Below are 13,290 nucleotides of genomic sequence, written 5' to 3' on the forward strand. Positions count from 1 at the left end.
CTTGTGAAGACTTACAGAAAACGTTTGACCTCTGTCATTGCCAACAAAGGGTATATAACAAAGTATTGAGATAAACTTTTGTTATTGACCAAATACTTATTTTCCACCATAATTTGCAAATAAATTCATTAAAAATCCTACAATGTGATTTTCTGGATTTTTTTTTCTCATTTTGTCTGTCATAGTTGAAGTGTACCTATGATGAAAATTACAGGCCTCTCTCATATTTTTAAGTGGGAGAACTTGCACAATTGGTGGCTGACTAAATACTTTTTTGCCCCACTGTACAAGTGTTCAGACCTGTCCGGATAAGACGATTTGAACATTTTGGCCTTCCATACGGTGGTGCCTAAGCCAGCTCGTCGGGCTGTCACTCCCTAGCTGGCTTGAGAGGTTTCTCGCCCCGGTTGGCTCGGGAGGCGCCCATCCCACGTCAGGCCTCAGCCGGATCGTCAGGTTTTTACGCCCAGACGGCTCGTCAGGCTGCTACGCCTCACCCGGATCTTCAGGCTCCCATGGTCCAGCGGGATCCTCAGGTTGTCACGCCTCAACCGGGTCGCCAGGCTCCCATGCCCCTGCTGGTTTGTCGGGATTTTACGCCCTGCCGGTTTGTCCAGCGTCCGTGCCTCGGCCGGCCTGTCATGCTCGCCCAGGTGGGAGAGGGGGGGTACTGTCACGCCTGCTCCCGCTCACTTTCCCTGGCATTCGAAGGCGCCAGGCTCCCCAGCATTACGCACTCCTGCCACCATCAGTACGCACATCTTCCTTTCCCCGTCACGCGCATCAGCATATTATTGGACTCAATCACCTGTTTATTGCCTCCCCTATATTTGTCAGTTCCCTATCTCTGTTCCCCGCTGCTGCATTGATTGTTGTTTGTCGTTGTGTATCCATGTGCTGACGCTGTTCCTGTCTTGCTCTTTGTCTGTTCCTAATTAAATGTCAACTCCCCATACCTGCTTCTCGACTCCAGCATCGGTCTTGTGAGTATACCATAGAGAGGTGCATGCAGCTTGCATTCGGAGAGGGAACAAAATCTAAACTTCGGACCCACTTGTGTTGGAGCGCACCAAAGGTCCTTTCTACATCCACACAGTCTACGGAAGAGAAGAGTAGCTGGTCACGGGTTAGCAGATCGTTAAACTGATACATCAGTCATTCAGCCTATTCATTTTCATCAAGAAACTACTCGAAGTGTAGCTACGTGTTAAATCAATCTGTGCATTTCAACGAGATAATGAATATACAGATATATAGTGAGGTTACTAAGGAAACACATCCAGAGCTCTTAAAAACATCCTTGCTGAAGGCTAGGTTGAGTATGATGCAAAGTATTATAGGCTACCTGTGTCTGTCATCCACATCAGAACACTACGGGACAAACAGGTATGTTAATTCTTTTTTGCTCCTGCAAAAAAAGAGTTTAACACACTGCCAGTGTTTTATAACCCCATTGCCCACGTGAGCTGGGCATCCTGAAGATGCAAGACACTAATAATAAATCAAATCAAAGCAGGTAGGCCTATGCCTACAGTTACCGTAGCTGGTCTGGCATGCTGTGTACTACACTTGATTAGGCCTACTTACCTTTTGTTGAAATGAAGGATTATTCAAAGTTCTCTCCAAAAACAGTAGGCTATATATTCCCTAAACTCTTTGTTTTGCATTTATCTTAGGCTACCTGCTGATTTTTAAAATGACATTTTTGGTGTGTGTTTAGGTATTTTCAGAAATGAAAGTGCATTGTTCCCATGGCCACCCAAGGTCTTGGATTGATTGGCACTGGCTTAGGACAGGCGATCATGACTGAGGCCATGACATTGGTGCCACATGGCCTTAATGCTTCCTACCCTGCATACATGATTCCCAGGGTGTCACTACCCTCAGGCCTCTACCCCGCCCCCATGAGCCCCGGAGTCCCACTACCCTCAGGCCTCTACCCCGCCCCCATGAGCCCCGGAGTCCCACTACCCTCAGGCCTCTATCCCGCCCCCATGAGCCCCGGAGTCCCACTACCCTCAGGCCTCTATCCTGCCCCCATGAGCCCCGGAGTCCCACTACCCTCAGGCCTCTATCCTGCCCCCATGAGCCCCGGAGTCCCACTACCCTCAGGCCTATATCTTGCCCCCATGAGCCCCGGAGTCCCACTACCCTCAGGCCTCTATCCTGCCCCCATGAGCCCCGGAGTCCCACTACCCTCAGGCCTCTATCCTGCCCCCATGAGCCCCGGAGTCCCACTACCCTCAGGCCACTATCCTGCCCCCATGAGCCCCGGAGTCCCACTACCCTCAGGCCTCTATCCTGCCCCCATGAGCCCCGGAGTCCCACTACCCTCAGGCCACTATCCTGCCCCCATGAGCCCCGGAGTCCCACTACCCTCAGGCCTCTATCCTGCCCCCATGAGCCCCGGAGTCCCACTACCCCCAGGCTTTGTGCCCCCTCAGGCTCCTGCCTGCACTTCTCAGACCACTAGCCTGCCCTCCAGGATTGGAATACCTGACTCAGATCGACTAGCTCCTCGACCACCAGAAAGGTAATCTGGCTGAAGTGGTTCTGGACTGGTAAGTGAATACTAACTACATTGTAAAGAACAGTGTCGGGCAGCAAGTGTTTGCTGTAGCAGAGGATAACGACTGCTGCACTCTACAGTTCTGCTGCCCCGGCCTTACCTTTCACCCTTCACATCTAGGACAACCTGGGACAGGAAGCAATGACCCTGATACGCCCTTTGAGGTGCGACTCCTGCTGCTTCCCCTGCTGCCTGCAAGAGCTGGAGGTGCAGAATCCCTCTGGTAACCCCATAGGGTATGTGGTGCATAACTGGCACCCTTTCTACACTAAACTCACCATGCAGATTGAGAGGAGTCACTGGATGAGAAAACGTGGTGGGGAAGATCAGTAAGAAATGGGATGGATTGCTGCAGGAAGTTGTCAAGATGCAGATAACTTTGTAATCTCCTTCCCTATGGAATTGGAAGTGAAGATGAAGGCTGTGTTGCTGGGAGCCTGCTTCCTCATCGACTTCATGAAAAATAAATAACTTAATATCCCAAATTGACTTTTACTGCCACACTTTCTACTCTTAATGGACTATGAGAACTATTGGGTGTGAAATAAATCGATGAGAATATTGATGGGGGATTTACTGACAATTGTTTCCTATCCTCTCTGTAATGTTTTTGTGCATACTGAAAGTGTTTTTTTACTGGACTCTATTGTTCTTATGTATAATTTATCATAGGTGCACCTTCTAGGTAGGCTACAGTAATACAATTGATTAATTAAAAGGAAATGTACATAGCTGCAGACATTAGAATGCACATCATTTCAGTACCATGGACAGCGTGATGACAATAGCAGTGTTATACCATTTTTTTCTACTTTGGGATTTTTTTATACCAAAGTTATTGCCAGACTTCTAAAACAAAGCCCTCAATAGAAAATGCCAATAGGTACACAACATTGTTACTTTTTAGACTTTGGAGGACATTCTCATTGAGCAAAAGAATTGTGCAATCAGGACCAAACCTCGTTATAGTCTTCCAGCGTGATTTAATTTGAAACCTTTCTATGTGCGTTATAAGATGGCGATTAATTAACTAGAGTTTAGTAAACTGAGCAATACACACAGATTTATAACCCATGATTGTTGAACAATAAAGGTTGCTTTGGTAAATTTACAAATTCTGTCAGGTAGCACATTCTCTACTCTGTGTGATACAAGGTGACATCTCAAAGCCGTTGCAGAGTCTAGTGGAGTGACAAACTACCCTAGGTGTGTGGAAGGGCCTGGGGAGAGGCCACTGCTAAGGACCATAAGTAAGAGGGGTCTCAGGGTACATAGGCTCTGGATTCAAGGTTGATGTACGCACCAAAGACTTTATTTGAAACTCATAATTAAAATAACACACTTATGATTTACCAAACAAAGGACAACGGAACATAGTAACCCCTCTTTTCAGTGAATATATGCAGCAGGTAATATCCCAGATTATGTCTTTAACATTCTATTAACTTCACATTTCAACATGCTTTACATTGAGCATCAATGGATGGAACATGGAAGTTGTCAATTCATACAGTTATTGTCTCATTTTAATCCTGGTGTTGTTCAGTGGGCAGAAAATGTCACCCATAGGGATGGGAATGTGATCCGTCTCCTCTACATTACTTAAAGTACATGAAGTCGATGAGGAAGCAGGCTCCCAGCATCACCGCCTTCACTTTCACATTCAGGTCCATGGGGAAGGAGATTCCAAAGTTATCTGCATTTGTGTAGGATTCCCGCATGAATCCAACCCACTGCTTACTGATCTGCCCCACCATCACTGTTTCATCCAGAGACTTCACATCAAAGTTTACAGCATTGACAGACAACACATGCCCCCTGGATCTTAAGCTGGGGCTCTCTCCTCTTGTTCTGCACAGTGAGTTTGGGCAGGTAAGGGTGCCACTCCTGCACCACACACCCTATGGGGTTACCAGAGGGATTCTGCACCTCCAGCTCTTGCAGGCAGCAGGGGAAGTAGCAGGAGTCACACCTCAAAGTGCGTATCAGGGTCATCACTTCCTGTCCCAGGTTGTCCTGGATGTGAAGGGTGAAAGGTCGGTCGGAGCAGCAGAACTGTAGAGTGCAGGAGTCGTTCTCCTCTGCTACAGCAAATACTTGCTGCCCAACACGGTTCATTACAATGTAGTTATCATTCACCTCCCAGTCCAGAACCACTTCAGCCAGACAGACTTTCTGATGGACAAGGAGCTGGTCAATCTGAGTCAGGTATTCCAGTTCTGGAGGAGGGCAAATAGGTGGTCTAAGAGGGGCCGGCATCATCACAGGAGCCTGAGGGGGCACAAAGCCTGGGGGTAGAGAGACAGCATTATGGCCAGCCACCTCCACGGAGTAAACGGTTGCCTGGGGTATCTGTCCTGAGGAAATGTCAATCCATCCTTGAGTGACCATATGGAACAAGACACTTCCACTATTGAAACTCGACCTACCATCAAACATACAAAATGCAAAAATGTGTTTCCAGCTATAATGATGACATCTTGATCAGCATGAACATTTACTAGACAATTTAGGTAATTGTTGTCCAAAACTAAACTTCAGCTTGTTTCAAACTCCTTTGTGAGTCTACAGAATCCAAGGGCCCTCTCTTTCACGTAGATCAAGTTACAGCATGACACAAATAACTATTCCTCTTACCAGAAACGGGGTAACAGTCTGGCCTACTATTTATTAAAGTTTGTTATAACTTACCTTGTAGTTTATGACTCTACCATGCATAATGTTTTCACTTTCCAGGCGTGCAGTTGATGCAGCAGCCAAACATAGAGGCAAACAGTTCACTGCGCATGAGCGAAGGTGTGGTGTGAATTTCCACTACTGGTAAACTGACACCACAGTGGCTGCCAGTGCTATAAGCAAAATAATCAACTGCTTAGGGCCCACCTCAATGGCCAGGGGCACCCCACAAACTGTGAAGGGGGACCCTAAACAGGATCCTGCTTAGGAACCCCAAAAAGCTAGGGCCAGTGATAAAAGTAGGCCTATTGGTAGCTGGTACCAAATGGTGCTTGGTTGAATGAATCCCAGATAAACAAACCAGTCACTCCTAGATTATTTACTGTGCATTTATTAATACTTTACCCACAAAATATAAAATGCAACCACAACCAATAGAAATCTATCATCATAGAGTGATAATGTAATATTTCATAAGTGGTACATCCTGTCTCCAACTTGCAATAAACCCAACTGGCCAGCAGGAATCACTGTTCGATATATTTTCAGTGATGTTGCATGCGTGCTGTAACCAGTCATCTAGCTAATCCTATACAGTCAACGCAGCTGCTTTCTAGTGCGAGCTGCACCCATCAATATAGCTCCCTCGGATTCGAAAGCACCAGTGTCAACCCACCGACACAGAGCAGAGGAAGAACACACACAAACGGTGAGTCATCCATCATTTCATGAATATGTTAGAATATCTCAAAATGATTCGATGCACCTATTTGAGCTAAACATTGAAACCAGAATGGCTTAGCTAGATAGCTATAGATAGAAGTCTCTCAGAAATCCCAAAATATGTTCACAGGGATGTAGCAGCTAGCTAGCCTAGTTGATAGGCTACACCACAATTAATGTGGGCAAAGAACAGAGGCTTGGGCTGCCAGCTAATCGTGCAAGCTTACTAAAGGCATATTGGTAGTTTCAAAATATAACTTTTCTCAATAAAGTCTTGTAGCCAGGGCTTTTCTGTGACAGCCAGATTTAGAGGAAATTATTTTACAGTTATAGTTAACAATGGCCTGTAAAACATTATAATTCCCAATGTGACATCAGCTAGCTGGCTAGCTAGTATTAGTAGCTTTCTCGCTTTTTGTCCTCCGCTGTCCATTGAGTGAATGGGGAACGATGACACCTCACTCGCTAGCGTAGTGGAGCGTGCCTACTATTTCAGTTGCATTTCATTTTTGTAACGAAAAGCCTTGATGTAAGTGGCAAAATTATGTGCCCATAGCATCCCTGCGGTGTTGGAAAAAAAGTGTAAACATCTGTAGCATCAAGGAAGCTTGGCTATAACCACGAAAGTGTGTGACATTTTTCAGCTCAAAATTAAGCTGTTAGGGAGCGTCATGCAAATATGATTCAATGGCATATTTTTTGCTCACAGGATGCCAAATAGTGAGCTATATGTAACTATACCATTATTACAAATATATGTCCATCAATACATCTTCTTATTAATGATGTAATAATTCACTTTCTTTTAGCTAGCTTACTATAAGGTTTTGCTATCTCCTGGAAAAAGGGTGATGGATGTGAAGTGTTGTACTTGCCAGTATATTCTTTAACTGTGCATGTGGTGGTAGCTGCCAATACCTATTATGCAGGATATTCACATAGCTAGGGTATTTCCATCATACTAGTTGTCAGATGGTCTGTTTCTCCTACAAGGAGGACAATTTGATAAATTGTTTATTTTTCTGTCTATTGTTCTCTTCCTGATCATTTATAGCTAGTCCTGAAAACACCTTGCTTCCTCTTTTTTGGGGGGCAAGAATCTGTCCCCTTGTTAATGAAGCTTGTTTAGATGTAGGGGTCTCCTGCTGCTGGGAACTCTGGGAACGTCAGATAGAACTGGAACTTTGACACCAAAGTTTCACCCAGTGACTACCAGAGTGGACTGTAGATTCTGACCCATTTTGAGCGTCCCATCCGTCACTGGAACAACAGTTAGGCTAAACAGTTATTTCACCTTCAAAATGTCTTCTATCACTCAGGTAGAGGAGGTAGGTATAAGCCTATTTGGGTGTTTGGCTTGCATGGAATGTGATTTACAGATATGAAATGGAGTGTCACGATCGTCAAAGGGACTGAGAGAGGACCAAGGCGCAGCGCGTGGAAAGTACATCTTCTTTTTATTTAAAGAAGGAAAAAAACAAAACAAACCAACAAAACAGACGACCGTGAAGCTATCAAACATAAGTGCTGACACAAAACACTTCGACATAGACAATTCCCCATAAACAGCTAAAGCCTATGGTTGCCTTAAATATGTCTCCCAATCAGAGACAACAATAACCAGCTGTCTCTAATTGAGACCCAATTCAGGCAACCATAGACTTTCCTAGATACCTACACTCAACCATAGACACAGCTAGACTTCTATACTAAACATAAACCCAACTACTCTAATAAACCCCCTAAACCTTACAACCACCCTAGACACTACAAAAAACACATACATTCCCCATGTCACACCCTGACCTAACTAAAATAATTAAGAAAACAAAGAATACTAAGGCCAGGGCGTGACATAACCCCCCCCCTTAAGGTGCGAACTCCGGGCGCACCAGCACATAGTCTAGGGGAGGGTCTGGGTGGGCGTCCGTCCCCGGCGGCGGCTCCGGCACTGGTCGTGGTCCCCACCCCACCATAGTCACTACCCGCTTACGTAGCCTCCTCCAAATGGCCACCCTCCACATTAACCCCACTGGATTAAGGGGCAGCACCGGACTAAGGGGCAGCACCGGACTAAGGGGCAGCACCGGACTAAGGGGCAGCACCGGACTAAGGGGCAGCACCGGACTAAGGGGCAGCACCGGACTAAGGGGCAGCACCGGGATAAGGGGCAGCACCAGGATAAGGGGCAGCTCTGGACTGAGGGACGGCTCCGGACTGAGGGACGGCAGCTCCGGACTGAGGGACGGATCCTGGCTGGATGACTGCTCTGGCGGATCTTGGCTGGACGGCTCTGGCGGATCCTGGCTGGACGGCTCATGGCTGGCTGACGGATCTGGCTGCTCATGGCTGGCTGACGGATCTGGCTGCTCATGGCTGGCTGACGGATCTGGCTGCTCATGGCTGGCTGACGGATCTGGCTGCTCATGGCTGGCTGACGGATCTGGCTGCTCATGGCTGGCTGACGGATCTGGCTGCTCATGGCTGGCTGACGGATCTGGCTGCTCATGGCTGGCTGACGGATCTGGCTGCTCATGGCTGGCTGACGGATCTGGCTGCTCATGGCTGGCTGACGGCTCTGGCTGCTCATGGCTGGCTGACGGCTCTGGACGCTCATGGCTGACTGACGGCTCTGGCAGATCCTGTCTGGTTGGCGACTCTGGCAGATCCTGTCTGGTTGGCGGCTCTGGCAGATCCTGTCTGGTTGGCGGCTCTGGCAGATCCTGTCTGGTTGGCGGCTCTGGCAGATCCTGTCTGGTTGGCGGCTCTGGCAGATCCTGTCTGGTTGGCGGCTCTGGCAGATCCTGTCTGGTTGGCGGCTCTGGCAGATCCTGACTGACGAATGGCTCTAGCGGCTCCTGACTGACTAACGGCTCTGACGGCTCGGGACAGACGGGCGGCTCTAATGGCTCGGGACAGACGGATGGCTCAGACGGCACTGGGCAGACGGATGGCTCAGATGGCGCTGGGGAGACGGATGGCTCAGATGGCGCTGGGGAGACGGATGGCTCAGATGGCGCTGGGGAGACGGATGGCTCAGATGGCGCTGGGGAGACGGATGGCTCAGATGGCACTGGGCAGACGGATGGCTCTGGCCGGAATAGGCGCACTGTAGGCCTGGTGCGTGGTGCCGGAACTGGAGGCACCGGGCTAAGGACACGCACCTTCAGGCTAGTGCGGGGAGAAGGAACAGGGCATACTGGACCCTGGGGACGCACATTAGGCCTAGTGCGTGGTGCCGGAACTGGTGGTACCGGGCTGGGGACACGCATCTCAGGGCTAATGCGGGGAGCAGCAACAGGATGCACAGGACTCTGGAGACGCACAGGAGGCTTGGTGCGTGGTGCCGGAATTGGTGGTACCGGGCTGGAGACACGCACCATAGGACGAGTGCGTGGAGGAGGAACAGGGCTCTGGAGACACACTGGAAGCCTGGTGCGTGGTGTAGGCACTGGTGGAACTGGACTGGGGCGGGGAGGTGGCGCCGGAAATACCGGACCGTGCAGGCGTACTGGTTCCCTTGAGCACTGAGCCTGCCCAACCTTACCTGGTTGAATGCTCCCCGTCGCCCTACCCGTGCGGGGAGGTGGAATAACCCGCACCGGGCTATGTAGGCGAACCGGGGACACCATGCGTAAGGCTGGTGCCATGTATGCCGGCCCGAGGAGACGCACTGGAGACCAGACGCGTTGAGCCGGCTTCATGACACCTGGCTCAATGCCCAATCTAGCCCTACCAGTGCGGGGAGGTAGAATAACCCGCACCGGGCTATGAACACGTACAGGAGACACCGTGCGCTCTACTGCGTAACACGGTGTTCGCCCGTACTCCCGCTCTCCACGGTTAGCCTGGGAAGTGGGCGCAGGTCTCCTACCTGCCCTCGGCCCACTACCTCTAAGCCCCCCCCCAATAAATTTTTTGGGCTGACTCACAGGCTTCCTACCGCGTCGTCGTGCTGCCTCCATTCGCCGGTATCCCTCCTCACACTGCGCCAGAGAATCCCAGGCTGGCTCCGGCACTCGCCCTGGGTCGATCGCCCACCTGTCGATCTCCTCCCACGTAGTGTAGTCCATATTACGCTCCCATTTCCATTCCTCCTTGCGCTGCTCCTGTTGCCGCTTTTCACGCTGCTTGATCACGCATTGGTGGGGAATTCTGTCACGATCGTCAAAGGGACTGAGAGAGGACCAAGGCGCAGCGCGTGGAAAGTACATCTTCTTTTTATTTAAAGAAGGAAAAAAACAAAACAAACCAACAAAACAGACGACCGTGAAGCTATCAAACATAAGTGCTGACACAAAACACTTCGACATAGACAATTCCCCACAAACAGCTAAAGCCTATGGTTGCCTTAAATATGGCTCCCAATCAGAGACAACAATAACCAGCTGTCTCTAATTGAGACCCAATTCAGGCAACCATAGACTTTCCTAGATACCTACACTCAACCATAGACACAGCTAGACTTCTATACTAAACATAAACCCAACTACTCTAATAAACCCCCTAAACCTTACAACCACCCTAGACACTACAAAAAACACATACATTCCCCATGTCACACCCTGACCTAACTAAAATAATTAAGAAAACAAAGAATACTAAGGCCAGGGCGTGACATGGAGACTGAAATATAGCTCAGGCCTAGACTACATAATTTGGGTTTGAAGCCTTAGGCTGTTTGGGATTCCGCGCAATGCTACCCCATGTAGAGGGAGAAAAATAGTAATAAAACCCAGATTTTGGGAATGTCCTGCCTGCTTTCTGCAGTATGTTGAGAGTGTCTCTTTGGCAAAAAGATCTTTCTTGATGTTTGAGGTTTTGGCAAATGCAGCTCTGATGGAGCCTAGGAATGTTGTCTCTTTTGCCAAGATCACTTAAACTGTTGCTTGGTTGTGATGTGTGTTTAATTTTTTCCATGTTCACTTTATCGGCTAGTGCTTTGTGTGGCATGGTAATGGTCTGTTGCAAAGTGTTAAGTCGTGGGTCGCTCTATCTATAGTCCTACTCAAAAGGCTTTGAAAGATGTTTGGTTACGAGAAATAAAGATGGTGTTTATTAAATGCACAATTTTATTTTCTGTGACAAATTCCTCACTCGTCCTCTGCAATGGAAGTGATATATTGTGTGTGATCTAATTAAGCAATAAGGCACGAGGGGGTGTGGTATATGGCCGATATACCACGGCTAAGGGCTGTTCATAGGCACAGCTCTTAGCCATGGTATATATCGGCCATATATCACAAACCCCAGAGGTGAGTTATTGCTATTATAAACTGGTTATCAATGTAATTAGAGCAGTAAAAACAAATGTTTTGTCATACCCGTGGTATACGGTCTGTTATACCACGGCTGTCAGCCAATCAATATTCAGGGCTCAAACCGCCCAGTTTATAATTGTATTTATGAAACATAATGAGCGCTGTTTCTCATTCTGTCATGCCAGATGTGAAGATTGACTGAAGGTGTTTTTTCTCTCCCGCAGGGCATTTGAACTAGTGGCAGCTTAACTCCTTTTTGGAGGTTACGAAAGACTGGACCCAACCCCCCCAAAAACTGGACCTCTGCCTCTGTATGGAAAAATCCCCCTTGCCTGAGAAAACAGGAGCCAAACCGGTAGGACCCACTGTGTTGAGCAACACAGAAGGCACAGCACCATGTTCAGTCTGATCAAAAAGGAGAAGGATGGAGGGAAGAAAGAGAAGGATAAGAAGGACAAGAAGGAGAGGATGTCTGCGGCGGAGCTGCGCAGCCTAGAGGAGATGAGCATGAGGCGTGGCTTCTTCAACCTCAAGAGAGAGTCCAAGCGGGATTCCAAGAACAAGCTGGAGATCTCCAACCCCATCCCCATCAAGGTGGCCAGCAGCCACGAGCTCAGCCTCACTGACATCGAGTCAGACGGCCTGAGCAACCGTAGTAGCATGGTGCTGGACGCAGACGGCCTGAGCGCTGCCAGCTCCACCGATGACCTGAAGGGCGAGGGGGGCGGCGGTCTGGACAAGGACCGGGGCTCGGTGCGAGACCGCGTGGCCCACTTCGGCTCGATGGCCAAGCACAACTCCTCTCAGGTCATGAAGCGCTTCTCTTTCTCCCAGAGGAGCAAAGAGGAGAGCCCATCGGAGACCTCCACGCTCTCGGGACAGAACTCAGCCGCTCCGTCCCCGCAGGTGGAGAACAAGGTGTTCGACCCGCAGAGTAAGCACAGCCTCCAGCAGCAGAAGCTGGGAGTGGGGGTCGGGGTGGGGGTTGGGCCAGCACCTTGGCCAGTGCCGGTCAAGAAGGCTCCCATCCCTGAGGTGGTGGACAAGACCTTCCCTGCTGACCTGAGGCTCCCGGTTGTCATCCCTCCACAGTCTCCGGAGCCACGGGAGCTGGAGCTCCAGCGCCGCAACACGGGTGACTTCGGTTTCTCCCTGCGCCGCACCACCATGTTGGACCGCGGGGCCGACGGAGGGGTCTACCGGAGGGTGGTGCACTTCGCAGAGCCCGGGGCCGGCACTAAGGACCTGGCCCTGGGGCTGGTGCCGGGAGACCGTCTGGTGGAGATCAACGGGGGAAACGTGGAGAACAAGACCAGGGACGAGATTGTAGAGATGATCCGTCAGTCTGGGGACACGGTGAGGCTGAAGGTGCAGCCCATCCTGGAGCTGAGTGAGCTGAGCCGCTGCTGGCTGAGAAACACAGACGGCCAGCGCCGAGAGGCCCAGGATGTAAGTTACCCCAAATCACTCCTCTACTTATCACCTAGATAGACATTCTATTCAGACCTACAACTTCTAGAGAAGCAACCCACGGGCTGGTTTGGCTCTTCTATACTGTAGGGATGAATTGGACCCAACCCTCCCAACATATCACACTCGTTGGTGTGGGTGTGTGGAAAGTCAGTGTTGTTAAATGGTGGAGTGAGTCACCAATGCCAATGTTATGTTTCATGTTTTAGCATGATGGGTGTTGTAACTCTGGAACTGTCTGATGGTGATCACTTTTGCTAACAAACAACCACATTTCCCTCCCACTTCCCACACAACTTGTTTACAGGTGGCCTAACCTATAGAGTGGCCCAGACACAGCGCACTTCCATCCATGTCCAATTTGGTTTTTGTATGAACTAACAGAAAACTCCTCAGAGTAAAAAAACAATTACAGAACATATATGTTCTGTTGGGAAAAGTTAGTGACGAACTTACCACAGCTCTGACGGCTTGAAGCAGTTTTTATGAGATTCTTCTTGCCATGTTTCTTCCTCTCCTTATATACCTTCTGCACACATCAAGGTAATGTTTACATCTGGGCTTGATGTAGAAATGTCACCTTGATGTGTG

At 49.2% G+C, this 13,290-nt stretch overlaps 2 pseudogenes; one reads left to right on the forward strand and one right to left on the reverse strand.

Annotated features, from left to right (window-relative positions):
* Positions 1-1,802: 1,802 nt before the first annotated feature.
* Positions 1,803-3,040, forward strand: LOC120018502 (annotated as a pseudogene).
* A 1,127-nt stretch (positions 3,041-4,167) lies between these two features.
* LOC120018974 lies at positions 4,168-4,828 on the reverse strand (annotated as a pseudogene).
* Between the last annotated feature and the right edge of the window lie 8,462 nt (positions 4,829-13,290).

This window comes from Salvelinus namaycush, chromosome 23, assembly GCF_016432855.1.
Source record: "Salvelinus namaycush isolate Seneca chromosome 23, SaNama_1.0, whole genome shotgun sequence".
NCBI lineage: Eukaryota > Metazoa > Chordata > Actinopteri > Salmoniformes > Salmonidae > Salvelinus > Salvelinus namaycush.